The sequence below is a fragment of the Ovis aries genome, chromosome 16 (assembly GCF_016772045.2).
Source record: "Ovis aries strain OAR_USU_Benz2616 breed Rambouillet chromosome 16, ARS-UI_Ramb_v3.0, whole genome shotgun sequence".
Classification (NCBI taxonomy): domain Eukaryota; kingdom Metazoa; phylum Chordata; class Mammalia; order Artiodactyla; family Bovidae; genus Ovis; species Ovis aries.
This window is the reverse complement of record NC_056069.1, coordinates 8301106-8314673: the sequence shown is the minus strand read 5'-3', so window position 1 is coordinate 8314673 and position 13568 is coordinate 8301106. Positions and strand designations below refer to the sequence as shown.

At 42.2% G+C, this 13568-nt stretch overlaps 1 non-coding gene across 1 annotated transcript; it reads right to left on the bottom strand.

The window, feature by feature from the left end:
* Positions 1–6127: 6127 nt before the first annotated feature.
* Positions 6128–6199, bottom strand: TRNAW-CCA (transfer RNA tryptophan (anticodon CCA)). The gene has a single exon. It is a non-coding gene; the product is annotated as a tRNA-Trp (tRNA).
* Positions 6200–13568: the final 7369 nt, after the last annotated feature.

Genomic DNA, 13568 nt, shown 5'->3' with positions numbered 1-13568 from the left:
TTATGCCAGTTTTTTTTTAATGCACTAAATATTTCCAATAGGTATTGGTGAGAAGAAACGAAATAATTTTTAAAAAGAAGATTCAAGTTCTGTTCAACTCTATTTTCCTTTTCCGGTGACAGAGTAGTGGAAATAATCCAACGATGGTATTTTAAGTACACCTATCTTTACCACCAGCTCATTTTTACTTTGGCTAGTGGAAAAATGCTAATAGCTTGTGGACTTCATACTCACACTGCCATACATCTTGGATTTCTGCATTTCCTAAGACACTTTTATTTCAAACTGGGGACTTGCCTCAAAATTTTGTAAAATGATGGCTTGACAAGAACTGAGGATCAAAAATGAATGGCTGCATGTAGGAACAGTGAGCTGCCCTTACATATTAACATATCACTTTATGGACCTAACAATTTTCATGTTTCCAGATGTTTCATTGCTTCTCTTATCAGTTACAGAGTCCCCAAAACAAACTGTTAACCCATCTAAGACTTCTTTTTAAATCGAATTTTTGTTGCTGAGGACAGCTATCAACCAGTTATAGTTACAAATGACCCATAAAGTCCATCACAGATCTTTGAAAGATCTATGAGAATGCCTCAAAGTCTTAAATAAATTATTTTTCATTGACTCTCGTTTGATATATGGCTGACTCATTTAAGTATTGTAATGGGCATTCACCTGAGCCAACACTAATCAGCACTATTAATCAGGCATTACATTGCTTTGTTGATGCAGCCAGGCGTCCTTAACAAGGAGTTCACTTTTACGTTTGAAAGTTTAAGTTTTATCTAAATAAACACCGTGATTTTCTCTGCACTGAGGGCTGGTGTGTGTCGAAGCATTTAAAATTGAAACGGAGAGGAAGAATTTGTTCGCAGACCATTCGTTACTTCAGATGATCAGTTACAGCCGTCATTCCCTTCTGTTACCACCGCTGTGAACGTGTATGACCAAGAAGGGCTCGGGGATTGACTTTGCATTCCATTTGTACTGTCCGAAGGTCCTTCCCGAAGGGGTTAAGAGCTTTTCCCTGGAAACCTTTGGGGAAAAAAAAAAAAAAAAAAGTGGCCAAGTTATCTTCTGGCCACTCAGGAGAAAGTGTTAGGATTTACTGAAGGTCAGAGCGGAAAATCAGTCCGGGAGGAGCGCTGCAGAGGCAGAGTTGGGTGAGCTTTACTAAAGCCTCGCATTTGGGCACCCCACTTGTTTTGTTTGCTTTAGTTAAGCTACACATTTGTGTACCACCTCTAGCTCCGCGCTCGTGAAACTCCGGGGAGTTTCGCGGAAACCGTAGCATTCCGTTGTCCGCGCTTCCCGCTTTCGCCTTCTTTGATTCCCTACCCTCGGGTCTCCAGCCCCAAAGGCTCCCAGCTCTCGGCCTCGGATTGAAATAAACTCCGTGACGCGGGCGGGGACCGTAGCTGCGACCCCGGCCACGGCACGCCCCGCTCGGGCGGACGCGGAAAGCGGCGGGGCTCCTGCGGGCCGGGTGGTGCCCCAGTGGGCGAGGCCTGCCTCCTGGCGGCGGCGCGGCGCGGAGCCAGTCCCGAGCCGGAGCTCGGGAAGCCTCGGGCGTTTTGCGCGTGCGGCCGGTGGGCTCCGGAGCTTCCCTCCGCCTGGGCTTCGGGCGGCAAGGCTTTTTCTTCCCCGAGGTCCCCACGTCGCCTTCTCTGGGTCAGCTGGGTGTGCGCGGAGTCATTTCCCTGGACTGTATGTTTCGGCTATTTTTCCTCGGCGGTTTGGGTACTCCACGAGCCCTCCCGGAGTTATGCGGGATGCCACGCCGGAGGGCAGAGGAGGCGGCAGGACCCCCGGCAGGCACCGCCTCAGTTCTTTGCCCCTGGGCCCGGGACCTCGAGCTCATAAAGTCCAGGGGCTTCCTTCGTGAGGACTGGCACTGACTTGGGGGCGTAAACTCGCAGGCGGGAACCTGGACTACTCGCTTTAGGCCCTAGCGCATCCCGGGCGTTTACCCGGGAATGTGAATGTGAGTGCGGTTCCAAACTCCGGTAATTTGGGGGCCTTGTCCCGCCTCCAAGTCATTCGACTTACCTGCGTTGAGATACTAATTTGTGCCTGGCACTCTGGTTTTTGGAGAGAGTAACAGAAAACGGCGAGTTTCTGGGTGACTCACGGAAACCAGGTAAATAGATAAGTATTGTGCCTAACTGAGAAGCTTTTCCTTGGTGGCTTAGACCCCGTCCTGCCAGTGCAAGGGGCACAGGTTCAATCCCTGGTGGGGGAAGTAGGATCCCATAAGCCCCATGCCCTGGACCGCCCCTCCCCCCAACCCCAAAGTGCTTTCTGAGACTCCAGACGGGCGTGAGCGATGCTTCTGGGTTTGTGTCCTTTGGGGACTCTGTTTGATTCTGAGCCTCCCTTCTTGTGGCTTCTTCCCTTATTTTTGTAAATTCAAGCATTGGGAGGTCAAAAAGGACTCTATTTGTTGTTTTCTGTTTGTTTTCCCGTGTGTGCATGTTAAAATATACATAGCATATAATTTGCCATATTAAGTGTAGGGTTCAGAGACATTAAGTACGTTCAGTTTGGTGCAACCATCACCACTATCCATTTACAGAATTTTTCCATCATCCCAAACTGAAACTCTGTACTGGTTAAAGAATCACTCCCATTCTTCCCCACTCCACTCACTTCAGCATCTTGGAAACCTCTATTCTACTTCCTGTCTCTGTGAAATTAACTGTTTTTGCTACCTACCTCATATGAATGGGAGCATAGAATATTTTACTTATTTTACTTAACATAATGTTTACAAGGTTCATCCATGTTGTAGTATGTATTAGTATTTCATTCAAGCTGAAGAATATTCCATGGCTTATTATGTATGCCACATTTTGTTTATTCATTCATCCATCAAAGGACATTTGCTTTGTTTCCTCCTTTTCTGTTTATTTTTTAATTTCCACTTACCTAGCTCTTTGTAACACTCTGCATGCAGTAGGCACTCAGTAAAGACGTGCCTGTTCATTTTCCTACATATTTCTACCCCAGAAATCCTCAAAGGATTCTCATTGTTTTTTTTTGCTGTGCCCTGCTGGATTTGTAACCTTAACTTGCTCATATTTTTGAGACTTTCAGACTCTGATGCTGCATATTATCTTCAGTTAAAAAAAAAAAAAGTAGGAGTTGAGACTCTGCCAAAATTAGTTCCTCACACACACACACACACACACACACACTTTTTATATCCTTTTTGTGTCTTCTTACCAATCCTAAATCCTTGAGGGCCCACCCAAGATGGTTTTGAAATGTTTCTCTGGCCGTCTAGGCCCTTCATTTCAGCATCACCCTGTGGTGTAATACTGTTTGCCATGAGTGTTGGGTCACATGTGCCACTAAGCTAATTTCAAAGTCACAACAAGTAGGTACCTCCAGTATGATGGCTGAGGAAGCAGGCTTTGAGAGTTGCTGCAAGTCGTTGGGGAGGCAGTAATGGCAGAGCAGTAACGTCCATCATCCTGTCCCAGGTCTGGAGCAATGGCACCCCACTCCAGTACTCTTGCCAGGAAGGCCCCGTGGATGGAGGAGCCTGGTAGGCTGCAGTCCACGGGATCGCTAGAAGTCAGACACGACTTCACTTTCACTTTTCACTTTCATGCACTGGAGAGGAAATGGCAACCCGCTCCAGTATTCTTGCCTGGAGAGTCTCAGGGACGGGAGAGTCGGGTGGGCTGCTGTCTGTGGGGTCGAGCAGAATTGGGCACGACTGAAGCGGCTTAGCAGCAGCAGCAGCAGTCCCAGTTCTACCAGCCGCTCAAAACATAGGACTCCATGGGCCAGGTTCTTTCTACCCCTACCACACCACAGTCTGTTTCTTCAGGACAAGTTAGGTAGTCTGAAGATAAGTTCAAGGCAGGGCATTATTGGCTGACAGTGGTTGGCACCTCTCCCAATAATAGATGCATTTTAACCCAGAAATTCTGTTGATAAACTGGCATAATCTGGTTTGAAAAGGTGTTGTCTTCAGGCATTGTAGTTGGGAGGTGAGATTCCTCTGTGAAGAAGATATTTTAGTGGTCTCCTGGGTCTCACTAGGCAGTCTGTGCTTGCACAACAGCTCCTTAAACAAGCATTTCGTGGCCTGAGCAGGATTTAGAAATCCTCAAGAATTCAGAATGTCAGCAAAGGTCTAAATCTGTGTTTTAAAACAGTAAAATTATTTACACTGACTCAGGAATTTTCATTACTGCAGTTCACCTGGACTAGCCCTCCCATCCCAACACATACCAACACAGACCTGCTCAGCTCTGGACCTCAGTGGTTTGCAGTAGCATACATTTAAATTTTGCACCCCCAAATCAAAGTTATTTTTTATTGTAAATGTAAAATATACACAACTCCATTACAGAAAGAATTCCTCTGTTTTGGAGGTTGTCTTCAATACAAGACCTTCAGGAGTTCGTGGCTCAAGAGTGTGTGGCTTTCTAATCATCTAGTATTTATTTACATTGTTTAATAAATTAACTTCCTGGAGATATACTTAGTATTTTTTATTCTAATGTAATAATTGAAAAAAATAATATTACCACATTTAGAAAGAGTGCTTTTATTTCTTGTTGTTGTTGCCTCAGGGGTTGTTTGTGAAGTCTCTCTGTTTGGGAAGAATGGGGCTCTCCAAAGTGACTCTAGGGATGCAGCTATCCACAGGACACACTGAAAATGAATTCTTATAAGACCATGAGAAAGCCTTGTCTTGAAGTTGTTTGTGCTTCAAATGTCAAATGTATACAGTAGAGTCACCAGCCCCCCCCATGTCTGCCCTCAGGGGCAACCCCTGCACCTGATACAAGGGTCTGACCTCAAACTGGGGGAGGTAAGCAGAGCGAAGCAGAGGTTTGTTGCAGTTGAGTACAAATATAGTCCCCTGTGCAGAAAGCACTTTAGATGTCTTCCCCTAGAGGCTCCTGTGAGTGAATCGCCTTTGCTAGAAGGCTTTGGTTGCTAGCCTTCCAGAGCAGCAAAAACTGAGAAAGGTCCTGAACTCAACATTTACAGATGAGTAAATGCAAATAATGATCACTAGTTAAAAAATTTTAAAGGACATGTAAATTTTAAAAATGATGAAACGTAACTTTCCCTTATCAAATTAGCAAATTACATGAAGATGATGGGCGTGATGGTAAGAACTCAAATCACTTTACATCTTTGTAAAATGTAAACTGGTGAAACCTTCTAGCAGACAATTTGGCAATGCAAGCTTGGATCTTAAGTGCCATTCTCTTTGATTCATTTAGTCCAGGACCTTACCATAAGGAAAGAACCAGAAATATGAACAAAGTTTTATGTACAAAAATACTTGTTGGAGTGATTTTTTTTTTTTAAGGGCAAAAATGGGAACCCTTCTAAATGCCCAGGAGTTAAATATATTACTATATTTCCTTAAGATGGAATATTTTGCAACCATTAAAAATTGTGAACAATTTTAATAACTTGAAAAAACGTCAAGATTAATGGTAAATGAAGAGACCAGAGCAAAAATTCTATGTAATACTTACTAATTATATTTAATATACTATATGCTCTATACATGTAGATTGTATGACTGAAAGGAAATGCACTAAAATGTCAACTGGTGATTCCCAAGAAGTGACAGTATGGCTAGTTTTTATTTAGCTATTTATATTATACTCTTCTATGTTTTCCCAAATTTCTCACAATGAGCAATGTCCAAATTGCTGAGTTCAGACACCTGAAGAGCACTGTTAAGTGTGAAAGGAAGACTAGAAACTGAACGGACACCAAGGTTTTAAAGCAAGCATGATAAACATCTTAAGGAGGAAAGGGAACTTGTTAGTAACATGAAGCAAGGAAAATAAATATCTTTTTAAAAACCTAGTGGAAACACTGAAGCATGTAATAGATGAAGTAAAAAGAACAAATCAATGGAATAAATAGCAGAACGGATACAACTGAAGAATGGATTGAACTTGAAGATCATTTTAAAGAAGTCTCCCCAAAGCAGCTGTAAGTAAGTAAGTGAAGTCGTTCAGTCGTGTCCGACTCTTTGTGACCCCGCGGACTGTGGCCTACCAGGCTTCTCCATCCATGGGATTCTCCAGGCAAGAATACTGGAGTGGGTTGCCATTTCCTTCTCCAAGGAATCTTCCCAACCCAGGGATCGAACCCAGGTCTCCTGCTTTGGAGGCAGATGCTTTAACCTCTGAGCCACCAGGGAAGATTGGAAAGCAGCTGGAAAGGACAAAATTCTGGCTCATGAAATCAAGCAAGTGAGTTCCAGTCAGCACTGAGAGAAAATAGAATTGGATGGAATGTGACGAGATGGGACAGGAGGCAATGGAGTAGAGTAGAATAAAAAAATAGCATCAGATGACACACCATAATGCTAAGAATAGTTTGTGAAACTGTTACTTCAGTTGTTTTTCTATTTTTTAGTGCATGTGTGTGTACTGAGTTGCCATGTAAAGTGAATCTGTTAGTGTGGGCGCCACAGTAAAAAAAAAAAAAGTTTGACAGCTACTATTTTAAATATATATATATGTTTACATCATGATCTTGCTATTCTTTTCTACCTTCTCTGGAACTTGGCTCATAAATTATCCTCTTTTTCTCTTAACACTCATCTCAGCTTACAAACATGTTCCAACCTCTTGTATCTAAAAATAAAAATGTGCAAACATGTTCTTCTCTCCTGAGTGTGCCAATGCAAGAGAGTTCCCCCCGCTCCCCTTCCTTTCATCACCTGTTTTCAAAGGGCTAGTTTGTCCACATTGGTTCCAACATCATCTCTTGCCCACTCCTTAGACCCTCATTCCAACTCTGAACAGCACTGCTCTATTAATTAGTGTGCCATGGAAAAGCCTGGCCATCCACATTTAGGAAAAACTGAGTTAAATGAAGAAAGCAGGTGCCTTTACTGTGGCACTTGGAGTCTTTTTGGTCTATAAAGTCCATTGTGATACTTCCAGAGGGATACAGATGCAATGTAACACTTTCCAAGTTTATTTTACCTTGGAACACCAGTTTGGAAAATGGAGCTCACTGAAATAATATGATAAAGAGTTAACAATGGCTTTCTGATTACCCAGAGCAAGGATTCTTCTCATTTATTCACGTAAGAAATCTTTATTATCCACTATGGAGCAGGTACCATTCCAGGCACATGGGATATGTAAGTAAACGGGGAAAGAGATCTCTGCCCAGACTTCCCTGGTGGTCCAATGGATGAGAATTCACCTGCCAGTACAGGGAACATGGGTTCGATCCCTGATCCGAGAAGATTCCACATGACACGGGGCAACCAAGCCTGTGTACCCTAGCGCCTGTGCTCCACAGCAAGAGAAGCCACCACAATAACCAGCCCGCTCACCGAAATGAAGACGAGCCCCTGCTCGCTGCAACTAGAGAAAGCCCACACGCAGCAAGGAAGACCCAGCGCAGCCAAAAATCAAAATGTTTAAAAAGATCTCTGCCCCAGGGAGTTATATATATTTAGCATAAGAGAGACAGACCATAAGAAATAAATAATATATTAATTAATAGATGACTTCTGTGGTATGATAGAAGGTAGTGGATACTGTGAGCGAAAAGAGTGGGGGTTACAGTGTTGGAAGTGGTGAGAGTACAGTATGGAAGAGACAAGGGGGTTACAGGTTTCAGTAATGACCAAAGACGGGAATGGTAACACAGCTGCAAGTCTGGAGGAGAAGAAATCCAGGCAGAAGGATGATTAGCATGGAGGCCCTGAGGTGGGGAAACGGAGCGGGACCTTAAGGTCCTTCCCCACCTCCCCACCCCATGTCCTCAGCCTGCCTTTTGTCTGTGGAAACGCTTCGGCCAAAGAATGAGTTTAATTGGAGAAATGAGAAAACGCAGAAACAAAGGAAAACAGTCCAAGGAGCCCGAGTGATAATAGGTTAGTCAGTAAGCGAAGTCAAGGCCCGTTCCTCCCAGGGGCTGTAGGTAATATGCTGAGCCGTGTCCTGTGAGCTGTTTCACAGATAATGCAACCTCCACCAGGTGGGGGAAGACTTGACCACATGATAACCAAACTGTAGCCATGACGTAAGCTGTCACGGCTCCTAGAAACTTGCCTCAAAGAAATGGAAGCAAACTGACGCTGGAATTGAAGGGTTACTGTACCTGAAACAACCGAGATAACACTGGTCAGCTCACCACTTGCCCAATCTCAAGATGACTGTCAGAGCTAACTGTACTGTTTTTGCATGTAGCCTCCTCCCTCCATCTATAAAAGCTCTTGCCCCCTGATTTTCGGGGTGTAGGGGAGAGTCGGCCTTTGGACAGGAGTCCCCCCCCATCTGCCCCAAGTGCCAGCATCCAAAATAAAGCAAACTTTTCTTTCCACCAACTTGCCTCTTTTATTGATTTTTGAGTGGCAGCAGCCAGACCCCACTTTCAATTACAGCAGAGCATGCTTGTTTTATTTAAGGAGTGGCAAGCAGGTCAGGTGATCTAGTGGAGTGAAGAAAGGGGGAGAATGATACAGAATGGAAGAATAGGAAAAGAGGTCAAAGGGTTGGGGGCTGGAAGGAGGCAACCATGCAAGGTATTGTAGGCATTAGAAAGACGGGCTTTTACTTTAGGTAAGATGGGGAGTCACTGTAGGATGTCAGGCAGAGCAGTGACCTGCTCGAACTTAAATCCTTAAATCCTGTAAAGGGCCTCTCTTGTTGCTCTATCCTGTATCGAACAAGGGAAGAAACAGGAAGATAGGTTGGGAAGTGATTGCTTTAATGAAGGTGAGACCTGCGGGTGGCTCGAATCAGGGGGATGGCAGTGGAGACGGTGAGAGTGGTTGAATTCTAGGCGTGTTTTGAAGGAGCTCATGAGACTTCCTCACATTGAACGCAGGACAGAAGATCAAGACAGGAGTCAAAGATAATCATCTCATCTGGTCGTTCCATGGCAGTTCTGGCACTGCTCCATCTAAGCTGCTTTTTCACTCCTTCATCACCTGAATGTCGGTGTTCCCCAAGATTGTGCCTTCAACTCTGCCTCATTCTATATAGCATCAGCCACTCTCACAGCATTATCTGTTATTATTAGGCAAATAATAGCTCTTCCATGTGCTGCAGTGTGCTGCTTCCAGCTGTGTGCTGGCTGTAGCTACCCTGACTTCGTGCTGGTGACTCAAATGCTCTCCTCTGACTTCTGAACCTGTGACTCCCCCTGTATGCCTCGTCGCTTCTGGGTCAGTCTCCTGCCGTCCTGCCAGTAAGAACCAGTTGAGGCTCAGACCAAGTCTGACTCCTCCCTCACTCTACAATGTCTAGTTTCCTACTGAGTTCTTTCAGTTCTACTTTCCCCAAGGTCTGGCTCAAATGCCACATCCTCAGCAGAATCTTACCCAACCTCAGCATCTTTAAAGTAGTTTCTCCTACAAGTTTTAGAGCTTTAGGCTTTACATTTAGGTCCGTGATCCACTTTGCATAAATTTTTGTATATGGTCTGAAGTATAGATAGAGGCTTATTTTGTTTTGTGTTTTGTATCCGTATATCTGATTGTTCCAATGCTGTTTGTTGACAGGCTAGTCATGGAATTGCCTTGGCATCTCCTGATGGGAAAGCAAAATGGTACAACCACTTGGAAAAAAAAAATTTGGCAGTTTCTTGAAAGGTGAAAAATACACCAACTACATGACCAGTCATTCCACTGCTAGCTCTTAATCCAAGAAAAACAAAAGCATATGGTCATTCATATGCTTGTATGTGAATGTTCATAGCAGCTTCGTCAGTAAAAATAAAAAACTGGAAACAACCCAAATGTCCATTAATAGAGGAATGAAGAAACAAATTGTAGCGTATCTACACAGTGGAATACTACCAAGCAATGAAAAGGAACTGTTGACACATGCAGTAAGGTAAATGAATCTCAAAATCATGGTGAGGGAAAAGCGGTAGTCTCTCAGTCGTGTCTGCCTCTCTGTGATCCCATGGACTGTAGCCCGCCTGGCTCCTCTGTCCATGAAATTTTCCATGCAAGAATGCTAGAGTGGGTAGCCGTTCCCTTCTCCAGGGAATCTTCCCAACCCAGGGACTGAACCCAGGTCTCCTGTATTGCAAGCAGATTCCTTACTGTCTGAGCCACCAGGCAAGCCTGGTGAGGGAAAAAAGCCAGACAAAAAAATGAATATATTCTGTACAACTCCACATATATAAAATTCTAAAAAATGCAAACTAATCTAGAGTGATGGAAAGCAGGTCAGCGGTTGCCTGGAGGTAGTGGAGGAAATGGGAGAATGGATTACACAGGGGCACAAGGAAAACTTAGGAGTGATGATTAGGTTCATTATCTTGATTGTGGTAACAATTTCATAGGTGTATAGCTGTCAAAATGTGTCAAATTGTACCTTCAACTGCATATTCCCTTGCATTCACAATGCTCTAACGTGGATTAAGCATCAGTGAACTCTTTTAGAAGATGTGTGTCAGCCATCTTTGTATCCGCATAAGGTGTTTAGCAAGGCTTCACTGGTGTGAAACAAATATAAATAAACCAATTACTCTGCTGTATAACAACTGTAACTGGATAGGTGGTCATAATGACTATTTTTAAAACATTGATATTTGTGTTGTTGTTTAGTTGCTAATTTGTGTCCAACTCTTTGAAACCCCATACTGTAGCCTGCCAGGCTCCTCTGTCCATGGGATTTCCCAAGCAAGAATACTGGAGTGGGTTGCTATTTCCTTCTCCAGGGAATCTTACCAACCCAGGGATTGAACCCATGTTTCCTGCTTCACAGGTGGATTCTTTACCACTGAACCACCTGATATTTGTGAGTTTAATGCAATTACAGTAAAAAAAAAAAATTGTAGTTTTTAAAAACTTCATTCAAAGATTATATCAAAGAACAAATGAGTGAGAATAACCAAGAAATTTCCTGAAAAGAGTGACTGGGCGCTAGAGCTTGCCTTACATAGATATTATTATGTAGCTATAATAATTAAAATAATGGGGACTTCACATAGAAATAAAGAGATGGTGCAAACTGTAGAGTCCAGAAACAGGCCGTGAACTGTGAACATGCATTATTTAAGTATACAACTTTAAAAGTGGCATGACAGATTAGACCGGAAAGGAAGGAATTATTCAGTAAATTTTATAGGGCAGTCAATTAACTTTTCTAGGGAGCCAAAAAAATAAAATTAGACACTTAGCCCATATATCAAAATAAATTCCAGGTGAATAAAACTGGTGGTTCTTTAGAATGGGGAGAGGATGACAAGGACTTCTCACTTGGGGAGAGTTTCTCAAAGTGCCTTATCCACTTCTGTCCCCCAACTGTAATATTTTAGCTGAAAATAAAGGGAAATGATGAAAACATTTTTTAGATGAAACCATTTTTAATGAAAAATATAGGAGTTTTCTTTTTTTTACTGGATTTTAGAATGTGCAAGCACCTTAAGTATTAGAGATGGAATAAATTGTGAAGAAAAAGAGGGATACATTTTGCTACATAAAAATTGTGTAAAAAATATGTACATATATATATATATATATATATATATATATATATATATAGAGAGAGAGAGAGAGAGAGAGAGAGAGGCAAAGGGGAAAAGATTAGATGGGGGAAGTAATTACAACAAATATGACCAGTGGACATAAACAGGGGACAGAGGACAAAAATAGTTAGGATGGTAAATTTTATGTGTATTTTCTTATAATAATAATAGAAGTGACAGTTCAGTTCAGTTGCTCAGTCGTGTCCAACTCTTCGTGATCCCATGGACTGTAGCATTCCAGGCCTCCCAGTCCATCACCAACCCCCAGAGTTTAATCAAACTCATGCCCATTGAGTTGGTGATGCCATCCAACCATCTAAACTTCAGTCATCTCCTTCTCCTCCCACCTTCAATCTTTCCCAGCAGCAGGGTCTTTTCAAATGAGTCAGTTCTTCGAATCAGGTGGCCAAAGGATTACAGTTTCAGCTTCAGCATCAGTCCCTTCCAATAAATATTCAGGACTGATTTCCTTTAGGATAGACTGGTTAGATCTCCTTGCAGTTCAAGGGACTCTCAAAAGTCTTCTCCAACACCGAAGTTCAAAAGCATCAATTCTTCAGTGCTCAGCTTTCTTCACAGTCCAACTCTCATATACATACATGACTACTGGAAAAACCATAGCTTTGACTAGATGGACCTTTGTTGGAAAAGTAATGTCTCTGCTTTTTAATATGCTGTCTAGGTTGGTCATAACTTTTCTTCCAAGGAGTAAGCATCTTTTAATTTCATGGCTGCAGCCACCATCTGCAGTGATTTTGGAGCCCAAAAAAGTAAAGTCTCTCACTGTTTCCCTATCTATTTGCCATGAAGTGATAGGACCAGCTGCCATGATCTTACTTTTCTGAATGTTGACTTTTAAGCCAGCTTCTTCACTCTCCTCTTTCACTTTCATCAAGAGGTTCTCTAGTTCTTCACTTTCTGCCATAAGGGTGGTGTCATCTGCATATCTGAGGTTATTGATATTTCTCCCAGCAATCCTGATTCCAGCAAAAGAAATGACAGAAAAGAAAAAATTCTGTGTGGAATTTTTGGACTGATCAGAAGGTTAAAGTGAACATGTTTAACAATTTGAGCTTGGAAAACTTCCCTTTTATCTTCCTTCCCAAAGTGGGGGAAAGAGAGCTAAGGACGGTAAGGTGTGAAGAAAGGGATAGTCCTATGACTTGCTGATGGGACTGGAAGGCATCTGGCAGGATATAGTAGGAGCCTTAAAATGTTTATATTGTTTGGCTCAGTGATCCTACTTCTAGGAATCAATTCCAAAATAATCATTTATATAAAAAGTGCTTCATTGGAAAAAAAAAAATAAGTGCTGCATCCAAACATTCCCCCCGCAGGAATGTGAGCTCCATGGAGGGAGGAATTATACCAGGTTTTTTTTTTTTTGCTTACTGCTGTAACCCCAGCAATAAAACAGAACCAGGCATAGACTAAGTGTCTTTAAAGTATTTGTTAAATAAACAAACATTTATACTTTCTGAATTTTATATTGTGTTATATTTTATATATGTAAAAAGATAATTAAGAGAATTACAAGACACTGAAGCACTACTGCTTGATATAAGAAAAAATGTTGTCAGTATGGCTGAAATTCCCCGTTATGTATATAAATTTTAACATCGGGAAAAACATTGTTAAGCATGTTCACACTAACCTCTAATCAGGCCAAAAACTCTACACAGAATTTTCTATTTTATCTTACTTCCTTTATTATTATAGTAAAATGTACATAAAATTTAGCATCCTAACTATTTTTAAGTGTACTATGCAGTACACTAGATATATTCACATTGTTGTGCCACCATCCATCCACAGAAATCTATGTATCCTGCAAAACTCTGAACCCATTAAAGAGTAGATCCCTTTTCTCCTTCTCCTCAACCTCTGGTAACCACGGTTCTACTTTCTCCATGTACTTGACTGTTCTAGGTACCTCATATAAATGGAATCACATAATAGTTGTTCTTTATGTTTGTCTTTTTTTTCACTTAGCATGTCTTCAAGATTCATTCATATTGTAACATGTATCAGAATTTCCTAATAGGCTGAAAAAAATATTC